The 22,501-nt window shown below is 36.5% G+C and overlaps 1 protein-coding gene and 1 non-coding gene across 6 annotated transcripts in view; both read left to right on the top strand.

Moving 5' to 3' along the window:
• GPHN (gephyrin) overlaps nucleotides 1-22,501 on the top strand; it is a 547,122-nt gene that overhangs the window by 153,374 nt on the left and 371,247 nt on the right. The gene's annotated exons all lie outside the window — the stretch shown is intronic.
• Nucleotides 5,034-5,105, top strand: TRNAR-ACG. Its single transcript has one exon. It is a non-coding gene; the product is annotated as a tRNA-Arg (tRNA).

Here is a 22,501-nt window from a genome sequence, read left to right as displayed (position 1 = left end):
TATATATTTTCTTTTTAAGGTGCTTTATAAATATTACTTTTCCCTCTAGTTTATACTCCCTATATTTTTATGCTCCATATATTTTATTCACTCATTCAAAAAAAAATATTGCTTTTTTCCCCCCCTCTAACCACCTTAATCATATCTGCTTCCTTACTTTTAGGTAGAACATCTCTTTAAGTAGTATTTATGGAGGAGTAGTATCTGGGAAAATGATTGACATGAGAGACAGTATAGCACAGAAGTTAAGAGCTAAGATCCTGGCTTTACAACCTGAATTGAAATAGTATGTTTTCCACTTATGAATGCTTCTTAACCCGGGCCTAAAATTGAGATGATAATCTTACCTACCACATAGGATTAGTGTTAGGTTTAAATGAGGTAATACAAATAGAAGTTCTTAGAAAAGATTCTAAGTGGAAAGCACTCAACAGATGCTGTTAATCATTATTTTTATAATTTGAGTTATTTATATGATCTGCTTTTTAGTATGCCATTTTGGTTTCTCATAGCTTTACTTCTGAGGAGCAAAGGTCTTAATTTCATGGCTACAGTCACCATCTGCAGCGATTTGGAGCCCAAGAAAATAGTCTCTCACTGTTTCCATTGATTCCCCATCTATTTACCATGAAGTGATGGGACCCAATGCATGGTCTTCGTTTTTTGAATGTTGTTTTCAGCCAGCTTTTAAACTCTCCTCTTTCACCTTCATCAAAGGCTCTTTAGTTTCTCTTCACTTCTCTCATAAAGGAGGTGTCATCTGCATATCTGAGATTATTGATATTTCTCCCAGCAATATTGATTCCAGCTTGTGCTTCATCCAGTTCAGCATTTCACAGGATGTACTCTGCATATAAGTTAAATAAGCAGGGTGACAATATACAGCTTTGATGTTTTCCTTTCCCAATTTGGAACCAGTCCGTTGTTTCATGTCTGGTTCTAACTGTTGCCTCTCAACCTGCATACAAATATCTCAGGAGGCAGGTAAAGTGGTCTGGTATTTGCATTTGTTGAATAATTTTCCACACTTTGTTGTGATCCACACAGTCAGAGACTTTGGCATATTCAATAAAGCAGTAGATGTTTTTCTTTAAGTCTCTTGCTTTTTTGTTTGTGTTAAAAAGATAAAAGTAAAACTTTGCTAGTTTCACACTTTTCTATAAATTCAGAGATTCTGTGTCCTCTCTAGGCTATTTGTTGAGTAGAGTCCTGCTGTCAGAGATCATTCTTGACTCTCAAAGATAGAGAGAAGGTATTAATTATCAGCACAGTTCTCAAAGTGTTACAGTAAGGATTAATAATTGTTTTCCACTAATCTACTGGTTTATGAAGGCAGCTGATGGGCATTACATATATGACATTACACACACGCACACACGTACACAAATTCCATAAATGCAAACATAGCCAGTTTGTATACATTTGGTGCTCACACCCCTGCCTGGTATCTTTTAGTTGATGTATAATCAGTTAAGTGACAGCTTTGATGGCAAATGGCAAAGCAGAAAATAAAGGATAGCATGATACAAAAAAGGTTGTGTTTTAATCATGTAGGTTGTTTTTGTTTATTCTTGTGGGATAGTTTGAGTCCTAAGACTTTTCTGGATTATCATTCTAGGAAAAAGTTAATCTACTAAATTGTGTTTTTATCAATTGTGAGACAACAGAAAATACAATTCAACTTGGTTTAAACAACAAAAGGAATATATTGGTTTATAAAATTCAACAAATTATAGATTTTTGGCTTCAAGTATAGTTTAATCAGAGCTCGAGCTGTGTTTTCTGGTTCTGATTGATCAGTTGGTTGATTGAATTATTTATTTTTTTATACTTTTCTCAACTCTGCCCTCTCTTAGGCTGGTAAAGTAGACAGCAATTCTAGGTGATTGATATCGAGAGGAAAGCTTCTATGTCTCTGTATTCCCAGTGGAATATCATAGACTTACTCTGATTGTACTGGTTGGCTTAGGTATTGTACTTAAGTACCACTTTGACAAGGGGTTGGAATGTGCTGATTGGTTTAACCTAGTTTACACTTCAGTGTTGAAGCTGGAAGTCTGAAATCAGGGTGCCCCTGTGTGAGGACAGCAAGAAGGTAGCCAGGTGAGCCTGGGAAGAGTGCTCTCACCAAACCTAACTATGCTGGTACCCTCATCTTGGAATTCCAGTTTCCTGAACTGTTAAAAAAATCGATTTCTGTTGTTTAAGCCACTTTACCACCTTATGTTAACTTGTTATGACAGCATGGTGACTAACATACCTGGCAAGCTTAAGTGTTTTGCATCTATCAAGCTTAAGGAATATATAGTTACAGTCGTGTATTTTGGTTTAGTTGAGCCTTTATTTAGTTCTAATGTTTTTCCCCTCAGATTCTTTGTCTTTACTGGAAAATAACATGCTTCATAGTATGGTAGTAGATCCTTGAAAATAATATTTTTAAGTGCAGAAAGGACAGATAGTTGCAATTGTCCCATTTCTACATTCTCCTGAAAATATAGAATATTTAATCTGCTTTCTGTATATTAAACTAAAATTTTCCTTTAGGTATTTTTAAAATAAAATATTTCCGTTTTTAAAGTTCAGCTTAGAAACACAGGATGGTCTTACAGTTCATACATGGTACTAAATAGGTCAGTAAAGTCCTTCTGACAACTTACTGTTGAAATTCCTACTATGCCTTGACTTTTATAATATATAATATTATATATATATAATATATATAATTGTATATAATATATAATAATTTATAATAATATCAAGATGATAAATCTGATCCTTAGCATCTTTGCTATTATTGTCATCATCTCTAAATCAGGTTCTTTTGGGTTCTTGGATCAAAAGAGATGAAACAGACTGATACTGTTTCAGCTGAAAGACATACAAATAACAGCTACTGCCAAAGATTTCTGCCAAAATTAGAAAACATGAATTATCAAATAGTGCCACAAAGTAAACACTTCTTTGGAAGATAAGTTAAATACATCTTACTGTTCTCTGTTAAATCAGTACAAACACACTATTTTTAATCATGTACTTTCTTTGTCGCTTTGTTCCAGAAAAATATGGAATCATTGACACTCCATACTCTCAGGATGGTGTCTGTCAGTAGAAGCATAACAGCAGAAGTAGAAGCATTTTGAAATTCATAAAATGCAGAACTTAATTAAATTCACAATAAGTTCTAATTAGAAGATGGTGCTGTCATAGGATGAATTCTCATGAAGAACTAGTAAATTTTTTCTACCAATCATGAATAGATCAACCCCAGTAATGAGTCCTTGCTTATATTTTTTTTAAATTTACTTGTACTTGCTAGGTAATCTTCCTCTAGAGATATTTTGGAATTCCTTAATTATTATTGGCTGGAGAATGGATAGAGTGCTGGTTGACGAGATGATGACTTTATGTTATTACCAGTTTGCATGTATATAGTAGGTTCCTTTTAGGTCAGGTGTTTCATAGAAGTTGGTCATTAATATCAGAAAATCACTCTGAATTTGAGAGAAATATATATAGGTAAGAGAAAATCCCTACTTAATTTACTTGCCCATCTGTTAAAAATTATGAATGAACATCTGGTTTGTATGTAGTAAGTTGCAATCTTATCTCCAAAGCAAATTGAATAAATTATATACTACAATCTAAAGATAATATAAGTTGTGATTATAGAAATCTGATACTAGGGGAGAGGAAGTTCACTGAAAAGAGTCATGTGCAAATATTCTGGGGTGGTGAAAATATTCCTTTATCTTGTCTGAGTGGCAGTTTCACAAATCTATATTCATTGAACATAAATCATCAATCATAACACCTGATCTTTGCATTTTCTCATATGTTAACTTATGAGAGTTTGAGTAGGGGTATAATATTAAATTTGCATTTCAGATCAATTTAGCAAAGGTAAAAAAGATGGACTATATGGGAAAAATTATGTCTTTTATGGGCACTAATATTTTTTTGTATAAAACAGATTTTTGTAGAAAATTTATGTAGACTGTAATTCTGTTTTCTTACCGAGATTTTATAAAGCAGTGAAAAGTCTCTTCAGCTTTCTGCCAGTAATTTTATTTGTCAAAGTATGGCAGTTTTTGTTCACCGGGACTATCTTATCTTATATCCACTCCTGGTTAATAAAAAAAAACATAAAACTTAAATTGATAAACATGTCAACGTAATATTGACTGCTGCAGCACGGGAAGATGTATGTCCGAATTTAATAGGGATTTATCATAGGATTTAGGCTTATGCCTAGTATGGTTCCCTTAAATTCAGTCTCCTTAACCCAGTAAGTCTGCTGTGCTTCACATGGGTTCCAACTCCTACACCAGCCACCTGGAAATTCTCTCAAAGCTTTAAAATCATCTATTTGTTTCCCATCCCTCTTAGATCACTGTCCTTCATGCTTAAGTTCCATTATTTGAATACTGTGGTTTTATGTATTTTGCCTGATTTTTTTTAATGCAGTGGGGATAATCCTGTCTCAGTTAGCCCATCTTAGTCAGCAGTAGAAGTTCTGGTATTGTTTCTTTTAAAAAAGTATTGGAGGAGGAGGATGTGTGGGTAGACAAAAAACCGTTAGTATGCCAGTGCTTGTTTCAAAGACATGAAAGTCCACAAAACTTGAATGACAATAGAAAATAATATAACAATAACTGTAAGCAGTTTCTTAAAATTAATTTCAGGAATAGTTTTTGATTTGTGGAAAGAGATGCATTTAAGCTAAGTTGTACTAAATAAGCACATATCAATTAATTAATTACAAGCACCTTGAAAAGAGTTATTTACTGATTTAAATTTGAACATGTTCATGTATTGAATGCTCAATAAATAAATGTTGAATAAGTGTTTCCAGGATCAGAGAGCTAGCATTCATAGTATTTATCTTGTCCCTGAGCTTAATAAAGATCCATTTGTAGGTAAGATGAGAACTAATGCTTATTTGTACAAATCCAGTCAAATATGTGATTTTATATTGCAAGTTTTAATGTTCAACTCAGTTTTTTTTTTTTAAATCTGTCGCTTATTCTAGGACTTCCCTGGTGGCTCAAACGGTAAAGCGTCTGTCTACGATGCAGGAGACCCAGGTTCGATCCCTGGATTGGGAAGATCCCTTGGAGAAGGAAATGGCAATCCACTCCAGTACTATTGCCTGGAAAATCCCATGGACAGAGGAGCCTGGTAGGCTATAGTCCATGGGGTCGCAAAGAGTCGGACACGACTGAGCAACTTCACGTTCATGTCGCTTATTCTAGTCTCTCTTCATGTGTTATTTTAAATTTACTGATTATCAACTTTTATTTTTTTCTAAATATTTACTCATATATACTCATTTTAGTAAATGAGTACATTTTTACTTGAATTTTGAGCACTTTAGTGATCATACATTAATATGATTCTTGGTCTTCTGGAGTTTACATGCTAATGGAGAAGGCACATGTTAGTCAAATAATCACTCTGATTTCTATATATGCAGACTGAGATTACTGTGTCAGAATTAACAAAAAACCTTTGTTAAAACTCAGAGAATCTATTAATTCTTATATGTAGTAGAGAATGTATTTTGGATGGTATTACCAAAGGTTATCTAGCATCATCCTTATAAAGAAAAAAGAATATGTTTTAATAAACATAAAAGCGTAGATTAGGTTGGTGCAAATGTAATTGCATTTTCAAGCTGTGAATTTTAAATCATTATAACTAGGCTCAAACATCTTTATCAATCAAAATAGGAACCATTACAATCAACACTTTTTGCCAAGGAAAAATAAGTTTGTTTTATTCGTGTAGCATAAAAATCTGTGCTTCGGGATTTGACACTCTTGGAAAGCATTTTCTGCCTCCTGCTGGTTGTGGAAGCGTTTTCCCTGCAAAAAGTTGTCGAAATGCTTGAAGAATTGGTAAGTCAGTTGCTAAGTCAAGGTAGTCAGTTGGCGAGAGGTCAGGTGAATATGGCTGATGAGGCAAAACTTCATAGCCCAATTCATTCAACTTTGAAGCATTGGTTGTGTGACATGCCATCAGGCATTGTTGTGAATTGGGCCCATTCTGTTGACTAGTGCTGGCTGCAGGCATTTTAGTTTTCAGTGCATCTCATTGATTTGCTGAGCATACTTCTCAGGTGTATTGCTTCCACCAGGATTCAGAAAACTGCAATGAGTCAGATGGGTAGCAGACCACCAAGCAGTGACCATGACCTTTTTTGGTGCAAGTTTGGCTTTGGGAAGTGCTTTGGAGCTTCTTTTTGGTCCAACCACTTTACTGAGCTGGTCGTCACTGGTTGTCGTATAAAGCCCCCCTTTTTTTTCCATGTCACAATCTGATCAAGAAATGGTTCATTGTTGTTGAATAGAATTAGACAAGATGACACTTAAAAGGGCTATCCTGGTGGCTTAGGGGGACACTTCAAAATGACATTTTTTTTTTGTAGTCAGCTCATGAGGCACCCACATATTGAGCTTTTTTACCTTTCTGATTTGCTTCAAATGTCAAACAACCATAGAATGGTCAATGATGAGTTCTTAGCAACTTCTCATGTAGTTGTGAGAGGATCAACTTCTTTGATCCCCTCAATTGGTCATCACTTCCAGTGCCCGACCACTATACTTCTCATCTTCAAGGCTCTTGTCTCCTTTGCAGAACTTCTTGAATCACCATGGCACTGTACATTCATTAATAGTTCCTGGGCCAACTGTGTTATTGATGCTATGAGTTGTCTCCACTGCTTTACAACCCATTTTGAATTAGACTAAGAAAATCACTGGAATTTGCTTTTTGTCTAACATCATTTCCCTAGTCTAAAATAAATTAAAAATAAACAGCAACTAAGTCATTAGCAAAAAAACATAAAGTGAGAAATCTGTATTAAATTCATGTATAATATAACCACATTTATTTAAGAATGTATCCAGTATCAAGTGGCAAAGTTCAACAGTAGAAACCGCGATTACGTTTGCACCAACCTAATATTAAATAATTTTCAAGTAGACAGTTACAGTTTTGAATTATTTTGATAGTAGGTTATTGAATGCCAGTTACATATTTAATCATCCCTGGTTATTGTACAGATCTTTCCCCATCATTCTACTTAATTTCAATAAATGGAACAACCATTTACATAGTTACTCAGTCCCCAAACGCAGGAAGCATTTTTGATTTTTGGTCCCTTCGGTTCTACTGCCATCACTACCACTCAGTCTAGAACATTGTCAAATCCTATCTGTTCTACCTCCAAAATAATATCAAATCTATTTATTTTATAAACACTTCTACCACCATCCTGATTCAAGTGAATACTGATGTCACGTGAGTGTATGTTCCTCAGTTCTTTGTCTCGTCACAACAAAGATTTGGAGTAACGGACATTAAAGCCCCCTTGGCGTGTCACAGCTCTCAGGTCTTGGATAGACCGTGTTATAGCTCTCAGGTCTCAAATGGACCATGTTATAGCTCTTAGACAAATCAGTGTTACAGCTCAGTGTTACAGCTCAGTGTTACGCGAGCGCACGAGCAAGCTTTGGCTCCTCTTTTTATATGTTTATCTCTCCCTGGGCCTGTCCTATGTAAATTGGGCCAGCCTGGAGTGTTGTTTGTTTTACCTGAGGTCTACTTTTGTTCTATTTTCGCCGGCTTTTTCCTTCCTTGTCTTTTAGCCACCGCCATTTTGGACTCCTTTTCCCTATTCTACCTACCTAACACTATCTCAAGCTTTATTGCACTATTTTTAAATATCTGTTTTCATTCCTATCATCTTCTAATCCATTTTCCATACAGCAGCCAGAGAATCACTTGTAAATCAGATCATGACCAGCTTCTCTTCTTAAAATCTTTTAATGGATTTCTGTCAACATTCAGAATAAAATTCAGTCTTTAAGATTCACTACTATTACTTCTGTGATCTGGTTCCTGACCTTTTCTCCATTCCTACCTCATAACCGTTTTCTTTCACTGTCTTCACACAGGATATGCTGACTTCCTTTTTATTACAGGAACTTCTCTTTTCTTCTAAGCTCTTTTCTATCTTGGTGTAAGTGTGTAGTCACTCAGTCGTGTCCGACTCTTTGCGGCCCCATGGACTGTAGGCCACCAGGCTCCTCTGTCCATGGGATTCTCCAGGCAAGAATACTGGAGTGGGTTGCCATTTCCTTCTCCAGCCTTCATTTAAATAGCTATCCATTGTTCTTTACATGGCTGCCTCATAGATGTTAACTGATGTCAGTTCCTCAGATAGACTTCTCTAACTAACTACAGTGGTTTCTCATTATAACTTTACATCATTGCCCTGAAGTTATCCTATTAATGTATTTGTTTTCTTATTTAGTTCTTATCTCCATAAATCCCATAAGAACTGCAGTTTCATTCTGCTTATATTGGTTTTATCTAAAAGAATTTTGCACTTAATTTCTCAATAAATACATGTTTTGCAAAATATTTCCCCTATCTTCTAAGTCTAAATTATAATGCAGGATCATAAGCACAGAAAACAGTAGCATAGCATTCATATAAATTAATAGTGCTAGTGCTAGGTTGCTTCAGTCGTGTCTGACTTTTTGAGACCCTATGAACCACAGCCTGCCAGGCTCCTCTGTCCAAGGGATTCTCCAGGCAAAAATACTGGAGTAGGTTGCCATTTCCTCCTCCAGGGGATCTTCCTGACCCAGGGATTGAACCTGGGTCTCCTGTATTGCAGGCAGTTTCTTTACCATCTAAACCACCAGGGAAGCCCCATTTAAACTAATAATATTGGTAATTGATAATTTCTGAAAGTTGTAATCCATGTCAACAGTTTAAGGTAGTAAGCAATTTGGATTATAGATGAAAGATCTTTAATTTTCAGAAGAATAAAGTGAAAGGTAAGAATTGATATACATTCACAAGTGTAATGTTATTTGCTAATTCAATTCAACAGAGATTTTAATTCAGTATTTATTGTGTTCACCATTGTGTTAGGCAGGCTGTCTAGTCTGATTGTTCTCAACATGTATTCTAAATGTGACAAGTAATTAATTTAGAATTTGGGCAAAACTTGTTATCTTCAAAATTCATGAACATCAACTATTTTTAGTTGTTATTTACTGTAAGAAGCCATAAGATAGACCCACGTTTATCCAAGAAGCCATAAAATAGGCCCACGTTTATCAAGGTCTGCACCAGGATACCTCAGGTTGCTGCCATAGCAAATTCTTAGGGGCACCACGTGGAATAGTTTAAAAATTTTAAGGGAAACTCAGCAACATTTGTCAGATATCATCCAAAGTTCTGGCTCAAGGAAGTTCACAATTTCAGTATTAGATTGCCCCTTTGATGATGTCACATTTTTGTGATGATCCCTGTAGTCACTGTGATAAAAAGCAGATGCTGTAGGAAAAACTATTTGAAGCAAGTGTGGACAACAGTTTCTGGTAAGATTCCAAAGATTTAGAATATGTGCAGGGCTCAACAGGTGTACCCATCCCACTAGTAAGTAATTAAGGCAATGGCACCCCACTCCAGTACTCTTGCCTGGAAAATCCCATGGGCGGAGGAGCCTGGTGGGCTGCAGTCCATGGGATCAAAAAGAGTCTGACACAGCTGAGCGACTTCACTTTCACTTTTCACATTCATGCATTGGAGAAGGAAATGGCAACCCACTCGTGTTCTTGCCTGGAGAATCCTAGGGACGGTGGAGCCTGGTGGGCTGCCATCTCTGGGGTTGCACAGAGTCAGACACGACTGAAATGACTTAGCAGTAGCAGCAGCAGTAAGGAAATTAAATGTTTTTCTTTTATTTTTTGTCTTTTTGTTTTTAGATAGCCACTAAATTGTTGCAAGATAAAAATGTATTAAGTTGTTTGGACCTAACTATTTAATATACAAAACAACAGTAGTTCTTTTGAGTTGGGAATGCCATGAAAAAATTATTAAGACTTGAAGGATACCTTGAACTGGGAAATTTTGAGACCATCTCTTCTTGACAAACTTAGATTCCGCACCCCCCCCCCCCATATGGATTTAGTCTTTTTTGATGGCATTTTTCTAGTAATCTTGTCTTTGGCATCCACTCTAGAAGACATTTCTGTTTATAATAACTAGTGTCTAGAGTATTATGAAAGCACAGAAAATGAAACATAACATTATCTACATGTTTATTACTGATGCTATAGACATCATTTTAAAATCTTGGTTAATACTCAAAGCAATCTTGAGGCATGAATAATATTCCCATTTTATAGACAAGGAACCAAAGGTTAAAGAAATTAAATATTTTGCTCAAGATTATTCAGCTAAATGTGTAAAACTAGTATTTAAATCTAGTTCCAAAACTTGTTACATTTTTATAATAAACAACAAGTAATTTTCATGTTTATTTGAACCCTGTGATGATGACTTCTTGAAATGATGCTTAAGATGTTAATTTCAGTTTAGGGAAGCGATTTGGGTGGGGGATCAAGGGAACAAGGATCTACGGTCTTAGGACTGGAAGTAAAGACTCAATGTTAGATTTATATGTTAGTTCACCAATCAAAAATTGCGCAAGAGAACTAAACAGACATTTCTCTAAAGAAGGCATGCTGATGGCTAATATAAACACATGAAAAGATGCTCAATATCACTCATTATTAGAGAAATGCAAATCAGAACCACAATGAGGTATCATCTCATGCTGGTCAGAATGGCCATCATCAAAAACTCTACAAACAATAAATGCTGTAGAGGGTGTGGAGAAAACAAAACCCTCTTATACTGTTGGTGGAGATGCAAACTGGTAGAGCGACTGTAGAGAACAGTGTGGCGATTCCTTAAAAAACTGGGAATAGAACTGCCATATGACCCAGCAATCCCACTTCTGGGCATACACACTGTGGAAACCAGAATTGAGAGACACATGTACCCCAGTGTTCATTGCAGCACTGTTTAAAATAGCTAGGACATGGAAGCAAACTGGAAGTCCATTGGCAGATGAATGGATAAGGAAGTTGTGGTATATATACACAGTGGAATATTTCTCAGCTATAAAAAGGAATGCATTTGAGTCAGTTCTAATGAAGTGGATGAAACGAGCCTATTAAACAGAGTGAAGTCAGTCAGAAAGAGAAACACAAATACTGTATATAGACACATATATGTGGAATTTAGAAAGACAGTAAAAATGGTAATGCAAGGCAGCAAAAGAGACACAGATGTAATTTGAGTCAGTTCTAATGAAGTGGATGAAACTGGAGCCTATTAAATGAGTAAAGTAAGTCAGAAAGAGAAACACAAATATTGTATATAGACACATATATGTGGAATTTAGAAAGACAGTAAAGATGGTAATGCAAGGCAGCAAAAGAGACACAGATGTAAAGAACAGACTTTTGGACTCTGTGGGAGAAGGTAAAGTGAGTCAAGTAAAGTGAAGTCTCTCAGTCGTGTCCAACTCTTTGTGACTCCATGGACTGTAGCCCACCAGGCTCCTCCATCCATGGAATTTTCTAGGCAAGAGTACTGGAATGGGAGAAGGCAAGGGTGGGATAATTTGAGAGAATAGCACTTAGACGTGTATACTAACATATGTAAAAAAGATGACCAGTGCAATTTCCATACATGAAACAGGGCACTCAAAGCTGGTGCTCTGGGACAACCCAGAGGGATGAGGTGGGGAGGAAGGTGGGAGGGGGGTTAAGTATGGAGGGGACACGTGTGCACCTGTGGCTGATTCATGCCGATGTATGGGAAAAACTATCATATTATTGTAATTATTCTCCAATTGAAACAAATTAATTTAAAAAAAGATTCATGTGTTCTTAGTACCGTTTGCTTCATTTGCTGGGTTATTAAACTTGTTAGTGCATTTGGTAATTTCATTTCTATAGACAATCAGTGAAGATTGTTTTAGTGTATACCTAGTTAAGTCTGGCCATCTACAATTTAATAGTCCATAAGATTCAAGTACTACAGTGTTACCTTTTCATTGTGAATTTTATAGTTGAATGTATTCTTACCTTTGTGCTCCTAGAACATAAAGACATTTCTGGAGCATATAAAATGCAGCTTGTTATTTGTTGTCCATATCTCCTTCTGGAATTTCTATAGTATTTTGAATTAATTCAGTCATTCTACATAGTCCTTAACCTTTTTTTCCCGATATATTTTTGTCTCTTTCTGCTGCTTTCTCTGTCATTTTTGAGACATGCCTTCCAGTATATGAAGTCTCTTTTCAGCTGTTTCTAATTTCTTGCAAATCTCCCTAGGTTCTTCCCCAGTCCTAAAGTACTATCATATGTTTCATTCATGAATGGCCTCGTTGTTTTTTTTTAGATCTGCCTAGTCATTTTTATTACATTTAGTACTTTCTCTAGGCATATTAAGTATATTAATGTTCTGTTATCTAATAATTCTAATACAGTATTTGCAGGTCAGATTTCTATAGCTTACTGTTTCTATGTATACTTCATGTAGTAATTTTTTGTTTACTTTTAATTTGTTTGATGACTTTTGAATTTGTGGAGTTTGATTATTTTATGAGAAAGGTGATTCTCCTATGCAGTTGGGATTGTACCAGTCTGGAACCCCTTTAAATTTGAGAGCGATATGAATTCAGGCCATAAACTTGCATAATGAGAGTCCTTTTTTCCTTTTTATTCTACTTGTTCCAAGGGAGACAGGCATGTATCTCTGGCAACTCACTCTTTGGGTTTTTGTTTGTTTTCATAGTTTATCATTTGTACTTTTGCCACAGTACAAAAGATTCTTGACTGTTTGTTGATTTTATATATGGCTCCCTATCCAAATTGAACTCTAAATTCCTAGCCTCAAAAATGGGGCTCTTCAATACCTACACTCTAGGTCACACTAGTGTAGGTCACATCAGCTGATGCCACAGGTCCAGCAAATATTGGCTGAAGAACTCTGCCTAGCTCGATTCTTGCCTCCTTTTATCCTTATGTTCCTTTATAGATTGTTTAGGTTCCAAATTGCACAGCCATGTGTTTAAATAAGTATTTTTTAAAATGTGTGTTTTATTCAACATTTTTAGTTAGTGGTATCCCAGGAGGGGTGTTAACTTAATATCTTGCTCTGCCGTAGTAAAAAAGACAACCCATTTGATTTTTTGGAGCCTTGACAGTAATCAGTGCTCACTGGACTCAGAAGCAAGTTACAAACATTAGAACTCTTCTATATGGATTTGCTATTGTGTTACCCAGAGGTAGAATTAGAACTCTTTGACTGCCCTGGCCATAGATAACTAACTCCTACTGCCAAAGGAAATTTAAAATAATGAAATTTGCCTCAAAAAAATATATCTCACACTCAAAAGACTATAGCAAATCTTGATAAAATGTAATAGGGTGGTAGTGGTGATAGGTAACCAGTTGTTAGATGTTCTATATTCATGCTTGATTCTTATACCAAAGCAGTAGAATAAAACTGAAGTTATAAATTGAAGCACAGTTAATTCAAAAATATCTTTTCTGTCTTATATTAAAGTGTTAGGCTAAAACAGATTTTCTTCCGACCCCAAAATAGTAACATGAGAACAATCTGTTGTCACAGAAGTCGTCCTATTATAAAGGGTATAGTCTTTATTTAAAATGTTAAGCTACAAATATTTATCCTTTTGAGCCATCTGCTCTCCTAAATACCCAAGTATTTTAAACTAAAATCTGAAAAATAGAGATAGTTTAAAAGCTTTGCATTGTTGACTCGATTTTTTAATAGCATGTATCTTGCTTTGAGTAGAAATAGATTGATGCAGTAAGCTTACTTGCAAAACATTACATTACCCTTATGTAAAAAAAGAGTTTTAAATCCTCTCATAGAAAGGAACGCTATATCTGAGGGGAATTATTTTATCAAAAATATTTAATTTGTAATATAAATAAAATAAAACTCTATTCAACATATTTATTCCCTCAAAACTTTTTTTTCTCTATTCTTGTCATTTTGTATATATATTTAACTCTTAGTTTAAAATTCTACTAGATGAATTTATATTTAAAATCATTACATTAGTTAACTAAGAAAGTTCCTGTTAGGATGTATCGAGGAAAGTTTGCTCCTCATTCTCTCCTGATGAAATAATTTTAATATTGTCTTTATAACTCCAGGAAATACTATGGCTTTAGCTATTTTCATGAATACATGTTTTCGTAAATGTTTATTTCATATTTCCTTTTTCAGTGTTGTTCCTCTAAACATTTGGATAGAGATTAGTCACTCTTGTACTACCTCTACTCATCCATCACTCATACATCTGTATGCATGTGTACACACATACACACAAACACGCCATTCCCAGAGAACTGAAAACTGGAAAGAAATATGCATTAGAGCTGGACAAAATAGGGGTTTAAGAAACATCCTTGAGAAGTAGTAGCCATGATCTTAGAATGAATTTTCAATTCAAATTCATATCACCTGACTGTACAAAAAACTTAAATGTGTGAATTTAGTTCAGAGCAGTTTGTGACTGGTAATGCTTCTGAGGTCTTGACAGAAACAGGTGCAAATCCCTGGTGAACATATTTTATCATAAAGTTCAGAGAGGTCTTCCCAGGTGGCACAGTGTTGAAGTGTCTGCCTGCTAATGCAGGAGACGCGGGTTTGATCCGTGGATCAGGAAGATCCCCCTGGAGAAGAAAATGGCAACCCACTCCAGTATTCTTGCCTGGGAAATCCCATGGACAGAGGAGCCTAGAGGGCTACAGTCCATGGGGTCACAAAAGCATCAGACACAACATAGTGATTTACTATCAGCAACAAAAAATCCTCAACAAAATTAATTTGAGACTGGACTGAACATGTCCTAAGACTTTATCATTTTGACCCTTCTGATTTATTTTCCCATGTTACTATTACTCTTAACTGTGGTCAATAGCTTTGGCTTAGATTCCAGTAAGCCAGGCAAGCTGAAACAGTTGTACTGAAAATAAGGTTTTTGTTTGTTTTGCTTAGATATCATTTGGCTGATTTTTGTTTTGGATCAGAATTACTTATGTATTACTTTGATATCATTGGAAGATATGTATTTATAATATTTGTTTTTTCCATAGAAGTTGTAAAATTAAAAAGTAAATAAAAGAGCAATAAATGATATTGAAAAAGTTGTGGCACTCATATTTTGGTAATGATCTTCTTAAAGCTCCTTAAAGAAGCATATGCCAGCAAATTTGGAAAATGCAGCAGTGGCCACCGGACTGGAAACAGGTCAGTTTACATCCCAGTCCGAAAGAAGGGAAATGCCAAAGAATGTTCAAACTGCCTCACGATTGCATTCATCTTACATGCTAGCAAAGTAATGCACAAATTTCTTCAAGCTAAGCTTCAACAGTATAAGAACCAAGAACTCCCAGATGTTCAAGCTGGATTTAGAAAAGGCAGAGAAACCAGAGATCAAATTACCAGTATCTGTTGGATCATAGAAAAAGCAAGAGAATTCCAGAAAAACATCTAATTTTGCCTCATTGATTACGCTAAAGACTTTGTGTGGATCACAACAAACTATGGAAAATTCTTGAAGAGATGGGAATACCAGACCATCTTATCTGCCTCCTGAGAAATCTGTGTGCAGATCAAGAAGCACAAGTTAGAACCGGACATGAAACAATGGACTGGTTCAAAACTGGAAAGGAGTATGTCAAGGCTGTATATTGTCACCATGCTTATTTAACTTATACACAGAGCACATCTGGAGAGGGAAGTGGCAACCCACTCCATATTCTTGCCCGGAGAATCCCCATGGACAGAGGAGCCTGGTGGATTATAGTCCATAGTGTTGCAAAGAGTCAGATATGACTGAGCAACACAACACACAGAGTACACCATGCCAGGTGCCGGGCGGGAGGAAGCACGAGCTGGGATCAAGACTGCCGGGAGAAATATCAGTAACCTCAGATGTGCAGGTGACACCGCCCTTATGGCAGAAAGTGAAGAGGAACTAAAGAGCCTTTGATGAAGGTGAGGAGGAGAGTGAAAAAGCTGGTTTAAAAGTTAACATTTAAAAAAAATCATGGCATCCAGTCCCATCACTTCATGGCAAATAGATGGGGAAAGAGTGGCAGGCTTTATTTTCTGGGGCTCCAAAATCACTTCCTACTTTTGCATTCCAGTCCCCTGTAATGAAGGACATCTTTCGGGGGTGTTAATGGTGAGTACAGATGGTGAGTGCAGCCATGAAATTAAGACCCTTGCTCCTTGGAAGAAAAGCTGTGAGAAACCTAATCGGCATATTAAAAAGCAGAGATATTACTTAGCTGACAAAGGTCTGCACGGTCAAAGCAATGGCTTTTCTAGTAGTCATGTACATATGTGACAGCTGGACCATAAAAAAGGCTGAGCCCCCCAAAATTGATGCTTTTGAACTGTGGTGTTGGAGAAGACTCTTGAGAGTCCCCTGGACTGCAATGAGATCAAACCAGTCATACCTACAGAAATCAGTCCTGAATATTCATTGGAAGGACTGATGCTGAAGCTGAAGCTCTAATACTTTGGCCACCTGATACAAAGAGCCAACTCATTGGAAAAAAACCTGGTATGTGGAAAGACTGAAGACAGGAGGAGAAGGAGATGACAGAGGATGAGATGGTTAGATGGCATCACTGATTCAATGGACATGAGTTTGAGCAAGCTCCAGGACATGGTGAAGGACAGGGAGGCCTGGCATGCTTCAGTCCATGTGGGTCCCAAAGAGTCGGACAAAACTGAGCGACTGAACAACAAAAATAAGCATTGTTTTATAGTATATTGATCTTATAATACCTATGCTTGTTTTCTTACTTTAAAATTTTTTTTCTCTAAATATTTATTTTTACTGAGTATAATAGTTGATTTACAGTGTTGTGCCAGTCTCTGTTGTATAGCAAAGTGACTCAGTTATACTGTGTGTGTGTGTGTGTGTGTGTATCTCCTTGGTTTCTTTTTGTACTTTAAACTCTGGTTGGAGGGGAGATTATGGTACCTTCCTCCTTTTGCAAGCTTGTAGGTGTTTATGAATTGCATAATTACAGACAGAGATCCACAGCAATGTTTTTCCAACTCTGATCTTAGATCATTTACATTGGAATTACCTAGAGTGCTTGCTTAAAATGCTTATTTCTGGCCCTCAGCCAACGCCTGTTGAATCAGAATCTACAGGGATGATATTCAGGAATCTGGATTCTAACAAGGTCTCATGTGTTTCACAGGCCCATTTGATCTAGAGTCATGTTCTCTGAAGTGGGTGAGACCATTGGGGTAAAGACTGAAGCCTTTCCACCAATATCCATTCTCTCTTCCTTCCTTGCTAACTTTCTGTGCAGATAGGTATGGCCATGTGCTTACTGGGCAAGAATCCCTTAGAAGAAATGGAGTAGCCATCATAGTCAACAGAAGAGTTTGAAATGCAGTACTTGGATGCAGTCTCAAAAATGACAGAATGATCTCTGTTCGTTTCCAAGGCAAACCACTCAATATCATGGTGATCTAAGTCTCTGCCCTGACCAGTAATGCTGAAGAAGCTGAAGTTGAACGATTCTATGAAGACCTACAAGACCTTCTAAAATTAACACCCCAAAAAGATGTCCTTTTCATTACAGGGGACTGGAATGCAAAGTAGGAAGTCAAGAAATACCTGAGATAACAGGGAAATTTGGCCTTGGAGTACAGAATGAAGCAGGGCAAAGGCTAATAGAGTTCTGTCAAGAGAATGCACTGGTCATAGCAAACACCCTCTTCCAACAATGCAAGAGAAGACTCTAAACATGGATATCACCAGATGGTCAGTACCGAAATCAGATTGATCATATTTTTTGCAGCCAAAGATAGAGAAGCTATATACAGTCAGCAAAAACAAGACTGGGAGTGGACTGTGGCTCAGATCATGAGCTCCTTATTGCCAAATTCAGACTTAAAGTGAAGAAAGTAGGGAAAACCACTAGACCATTCAGGTATGACTTAAATCAAATCCCTAATGATTATACAGTGGGAGTGAGAAATAGACTTAAGGGACTAGATCTGATAGACAGAATGCCTGAAGTCAGCTTGTACACCTGGAATTTCTTGGTTCACATGCTGCTGAAACCTAACTTGAAGGATTTTGAGCGTTACCTTGCTAACATGTGAAATGAGTGCAGTCGTAAGGTACTTTAAACATTCTTTGGCATTGCCGTTCTTTGGGATTGGAATGAAAACTGACCTTTTCCAGTCCTGTGGCCACTGCTGAGTTTTCCAAATTTGCTGGCATATTAATTGCAGCACTTTCACAGCATCATCTTTTAGGATTTTAAGTAGCTCAGCTGGAATTCCATCACCTCCACTATCTGTTTGTAGTAATGCTTCCTAAGGCCTGCTTGACCTCACACTCCAGGATGTCTGACTCTAGATGAGTGACCATACCATCCTGGTTATCTTAATCATTAAGACCTTTCTTGTATAGTTTCTGTATATTCTTGCCACCTCTTCTTAATATTTTCTTCTGTTAGGTCCTTGCTGTTTCTGTCTTTTATTGTGCCCATCTTTGCTTGAAGTCTTCTCTTGGTATCTCCAGTTTTCTTGAAGAGATCTCTAGTCTTTCCCATTCTGTTGTTCTCCATTCTTTCTTTCTTTGCATTGTTCAAATCTTTCCTTACTCTTCTCTGGAACTTTGCATTCATTTGCGTATATATTTCCCTTTCTCGTTTGCCTCTCATTTCTCTTCTTTTCTCAGTTCTTTGTAAGGCTTCCTCAGACAACCACTTTGCCTTCTTGCATTTCTTTTTTGGGGGGATGGTTTTGGTCACTGCCTACTGTACAGTGTTAACAAACTTCAGTCCGTACTTCTTCAGGCATTGTGTGTGCCATATCTAATCCCTTGAATCTGTTTGTCACCTACACTGTGTAATCATAAGGGATTTAATTTTGGTCATACTTGAACGGGCTAGTGTTTTTCCCTAGTTTCTTCAATTTAAGCCTGAATTTTCCAGTAAGGAGTTCATGATCTGCATCAGAGTCACCTTCAGGTCTTGTTTTTGTTGACTGTATAGAGCTTCTTCATCTTTGGGTCAAAGAAAATAATCAATCTGATTTTGGTGTTGCCCATCCAGTGATGTCCATGTGTAGACTTGTGTGTTGTATTGTTGGAAGCGGGTGTTTGCTATGACCAGTGTGTCTTGGGAAAACTCTGTTAGCCTCTGCCCTGCTTCATTTTGTATTCCAAGGCCAAACTTGTCTGTTATTCCAGACATCTGTTGATTTCCTGCTTCTGTATTCCAGTCACCTGTGATGAAAAGGACATCTTTTTTTCATCATTAAAGTGTTAATTCTAGAAAGTCTTATAGGTCTTAATAGATCTGTTCAACTGCAGCTTTTTCAGCAATAGTGGTTGGGACTAGATTTGGATTACTCTGATATTGAATGATTTGCCTTGGAAACAAACCAAGACCATTCTGACATTTCTGAAATGGTACCCATGTACTGCATTTTGGGCTGTTTTGTTGACAGAGGGATTCTTGCTGACAGTAACAGATACAGGGTCATCTGAGTTAAATTCACCCATTCCTGTTAATTTTAGTTCACTGATTCCTAAGATGTCTGTGTTTACTCGTTCCATCTCCTGCTTGACCATGTCATACTTACCTTGATTCATGGACAATGTTCCAGATTCCTATGCAGCATTGTTCTTTACAGCATTGGACCTAACTTTCACCACCAGACAACTCCACACCTCAGTGTCATTTCTACTTAGGCCCAGCGTCTTCATTCTTTCTGGGGCTATTTCTCTGCTCTTCCCCAGTAGCAATATTGAATAACTTCTGGCCAGAGGGGCTCATCTTCCAGTGTTAGATCTTTTTGCCTTTTTATACTGTTCATGGGGTTCTCCAGGCAAGAATACTGGAGTGGTTTGCTATTCCCTCCTCCAGTCCACCACACAGTGTACAATCCAGTGGTTTATGTCTTAGTCTCTTCTTTATCCCTAATCTCAGAAGATTGCCTGATACATGGTAAGTATTAATATTTGCTCAAAAATATTTGTTAAATATATTCATGAATTTGAATGTTTAACTTCGAAATTAACTTTAAAAGTACTTATGGAGAATTTGTAGGTTTAGTTGGAGTGTTCATTGCATGTTTGCATGTCAGTATTTAACAGTTAACATTTAGTGCTTATTTAGAAGTTACAAAATGCCTTAACCCTTCCTATTTGTTGTCAGTAATCTTGTGAGGTAGATGATGGTCTTTTTCTCTTTTACAAGCAAACCATGTGGAGTTTAGGCAAATGATTTGCTGCAAGGACATATAGATTTATACATGACCAGATTCTGGACTGGAATCATTAGCTTCTAGTATCTCTTGGATTCTTATATTAACTTTGTATTATATACCCAAATGTTCATTAACTAAAGGATAGTTGCAAAATTAAAGTCTATATAATTATCATTAAGATACACAAATAAATAAATGAGTACTTTGGATTGTTTCACATGTGCTGAAAATAATAGTCGTCCTTGATAATGAGCATGAGTTTTCATAAATTTAGGTTGTGTTCATTTAAATTTGAATTACGTAAAAGAAAACAGAGTGGACCTATTTCTAAATTAATTCTGAAAAGCAAAAATAGAATTACATGGCAGTTAATGAAGAAGGAGCACAAAGTGGTCTTTGAATTACCTAAATTAGTCATTTTCTTGCTTGTTCTACAAATACTTGAGTTCAGCTCATTAAATTTTCTATTATTTCTTTAAAACTAATGCAATCAGCAAAAATACAAGGAGTAAAAGAAGATGAAAACCAAGTAGAGCAGGATGTTTTGTTGAGAGTGTGTGCATGTGAAATGAGGGTGAGGGGTTGGGGAAAAGCCATGAAAATGTGAAAAGCTAAAACTTACTAGTACTTTCTATTTGGACTGATAGAATTTCTGAGAACTGGAGAACTAGAGATATTCATTATATAGGATCATCTTTTTTTGAAAGAATATGTCAATCTTATCTTAATGAGTAAGACAGTATGCAAAAATATGTATGCATCCTTGTATAAAAAAGGGAATATTTTTATATATCTCTTTCTGTGCAATTGCTTTTATATGCATTATAGGGACATCTAGGAAGCTGGTATATCAGGGTAGGGAGGGAGATTTTACTCCGTGCTTTCTTAATTTTGATTTTTTAACAATTTGAATGTATTATTTATTCTAAATATAATTTGAATGAAATTTTTCTTAAATTTTTCTACATGATGAGAGAAAACTGTAATCAAATTAAATTTCTGAGTTTATGATTTTCAGTTGAATCTTCTCTGAGAGTTTTCTGTTTTGAATATCAGCCATTGTGGTCCTCTAAATCTATTGTACTTGATAATAATGAAAATGTTTAAAATTTGTCCTTTTTCTTTACCTTTTCTTAATAGCTGTTATTTTATTCAGTTTTGCCTGTGAACTGAATCCTTTATTTATCTTCATGTTAAGAATATGTTTCAGTTCAGTTCAGTCGCTCAGTTGTGTCCGACTCTTTGCGACCACTCCAGGCCTCCCTGTCCATCACCAAATCCCGGAGTTCACTCAGACTCACGTCCATCGAGTCGGTGATGCCATCCAGCCATCTCATCCTTTGTCGTCCACTTCTCCTGTCCCCAATCCCTCCCAGCATCAGAGTCTTTTCCAATGAGTCAACTCTTTGCATGAGGTGGCCAAAGTACTGGAGTTTCAGCTTTAGCATCATTCCTTCCAAAGAACACCCAGGACTGATCTCCTTTAGAATGGACTGGTTGGATCTCCTTGCAGTCCAAGGGACTCTCAAGAGTCTTCTCCAACACCACAGTTCAAAAGCATCAGTTCTTCGTTGCTCAGCTTTCTTCTCGGTCCAACTCTCACATCCATACATGACTGCTGGAAAAACCATAGCCTTGACTAGATGGACCTTTGTTGGCAAAGTAATGTCTCTACTTTTGAATATGCTATCTAGGTTGGAAAGTTCATAACTTTCCTTCCAAGGAGTAAGTGTCTTTTAATTTCATGGCTGCAGTCACCATCTGCAGTGATTTCCACTGTTTCCCCATCTATTTCCCATGAAGTGATGGGAACAGATGCCATGATCTTCGTTTTCTGAATGTTGAGCTTTAAGCCAACTTTTTCATGCTCCTCTTTCACTTTCATTGAGAGGCTTTTTAGTTCCTCTTCACTTTCTGCCATAAGGGTGGTGTCACCTGCATATCTGAGGTTATTGATATTTCTCCCGGCAATCTTGATTCCAGCTTGTGCTTCTTCAGCCCAGCGTTTCTCATGATGTACTCTGCATATAAGTTAAATAAGCAGCGTGACAATATACAGCCTTGACCTACTCCTTTTCCTATTTGGAACCAGTCTGTTGTTCCATGTCCAGTTCTAACTGTTTCTTCCTGACAAATATGTTTAGTTCCTTTAATTGCATGAAGCCTATCATTTTATAGGTTTCATAATAAAATTATTCATTTTATTTCATATCAGAAATGAAGTTATTAGATTTTTTAGCTTTATTGAGATATAATTGATATAATAAAAATTGCACACATTTAATATATGCATTTTGATTAGTTCGGGCTTTTGCAAACACCCATG

Source organism: Oryx dammah, unplaced genomic scaffold (genome assembly GCF_014754425.2).
Source record: "Oryx dammah isolate SB20612 unplaced genomic scaffold, SCBI_Odam_1.1 HiC_scaffold_26, whole genome shotgun sequence".
Classification (NCBI taxonomy): Eukaryota; Metazoa; Chordata; class Mammalia; order Artiodactyla; family Bovidae; genus Oryx; species Oryx dammah.
Note: the sequence above shows the minus strand (reverse complement) of the source record. Positions and strands in the feature narration are given on the sequence as shown.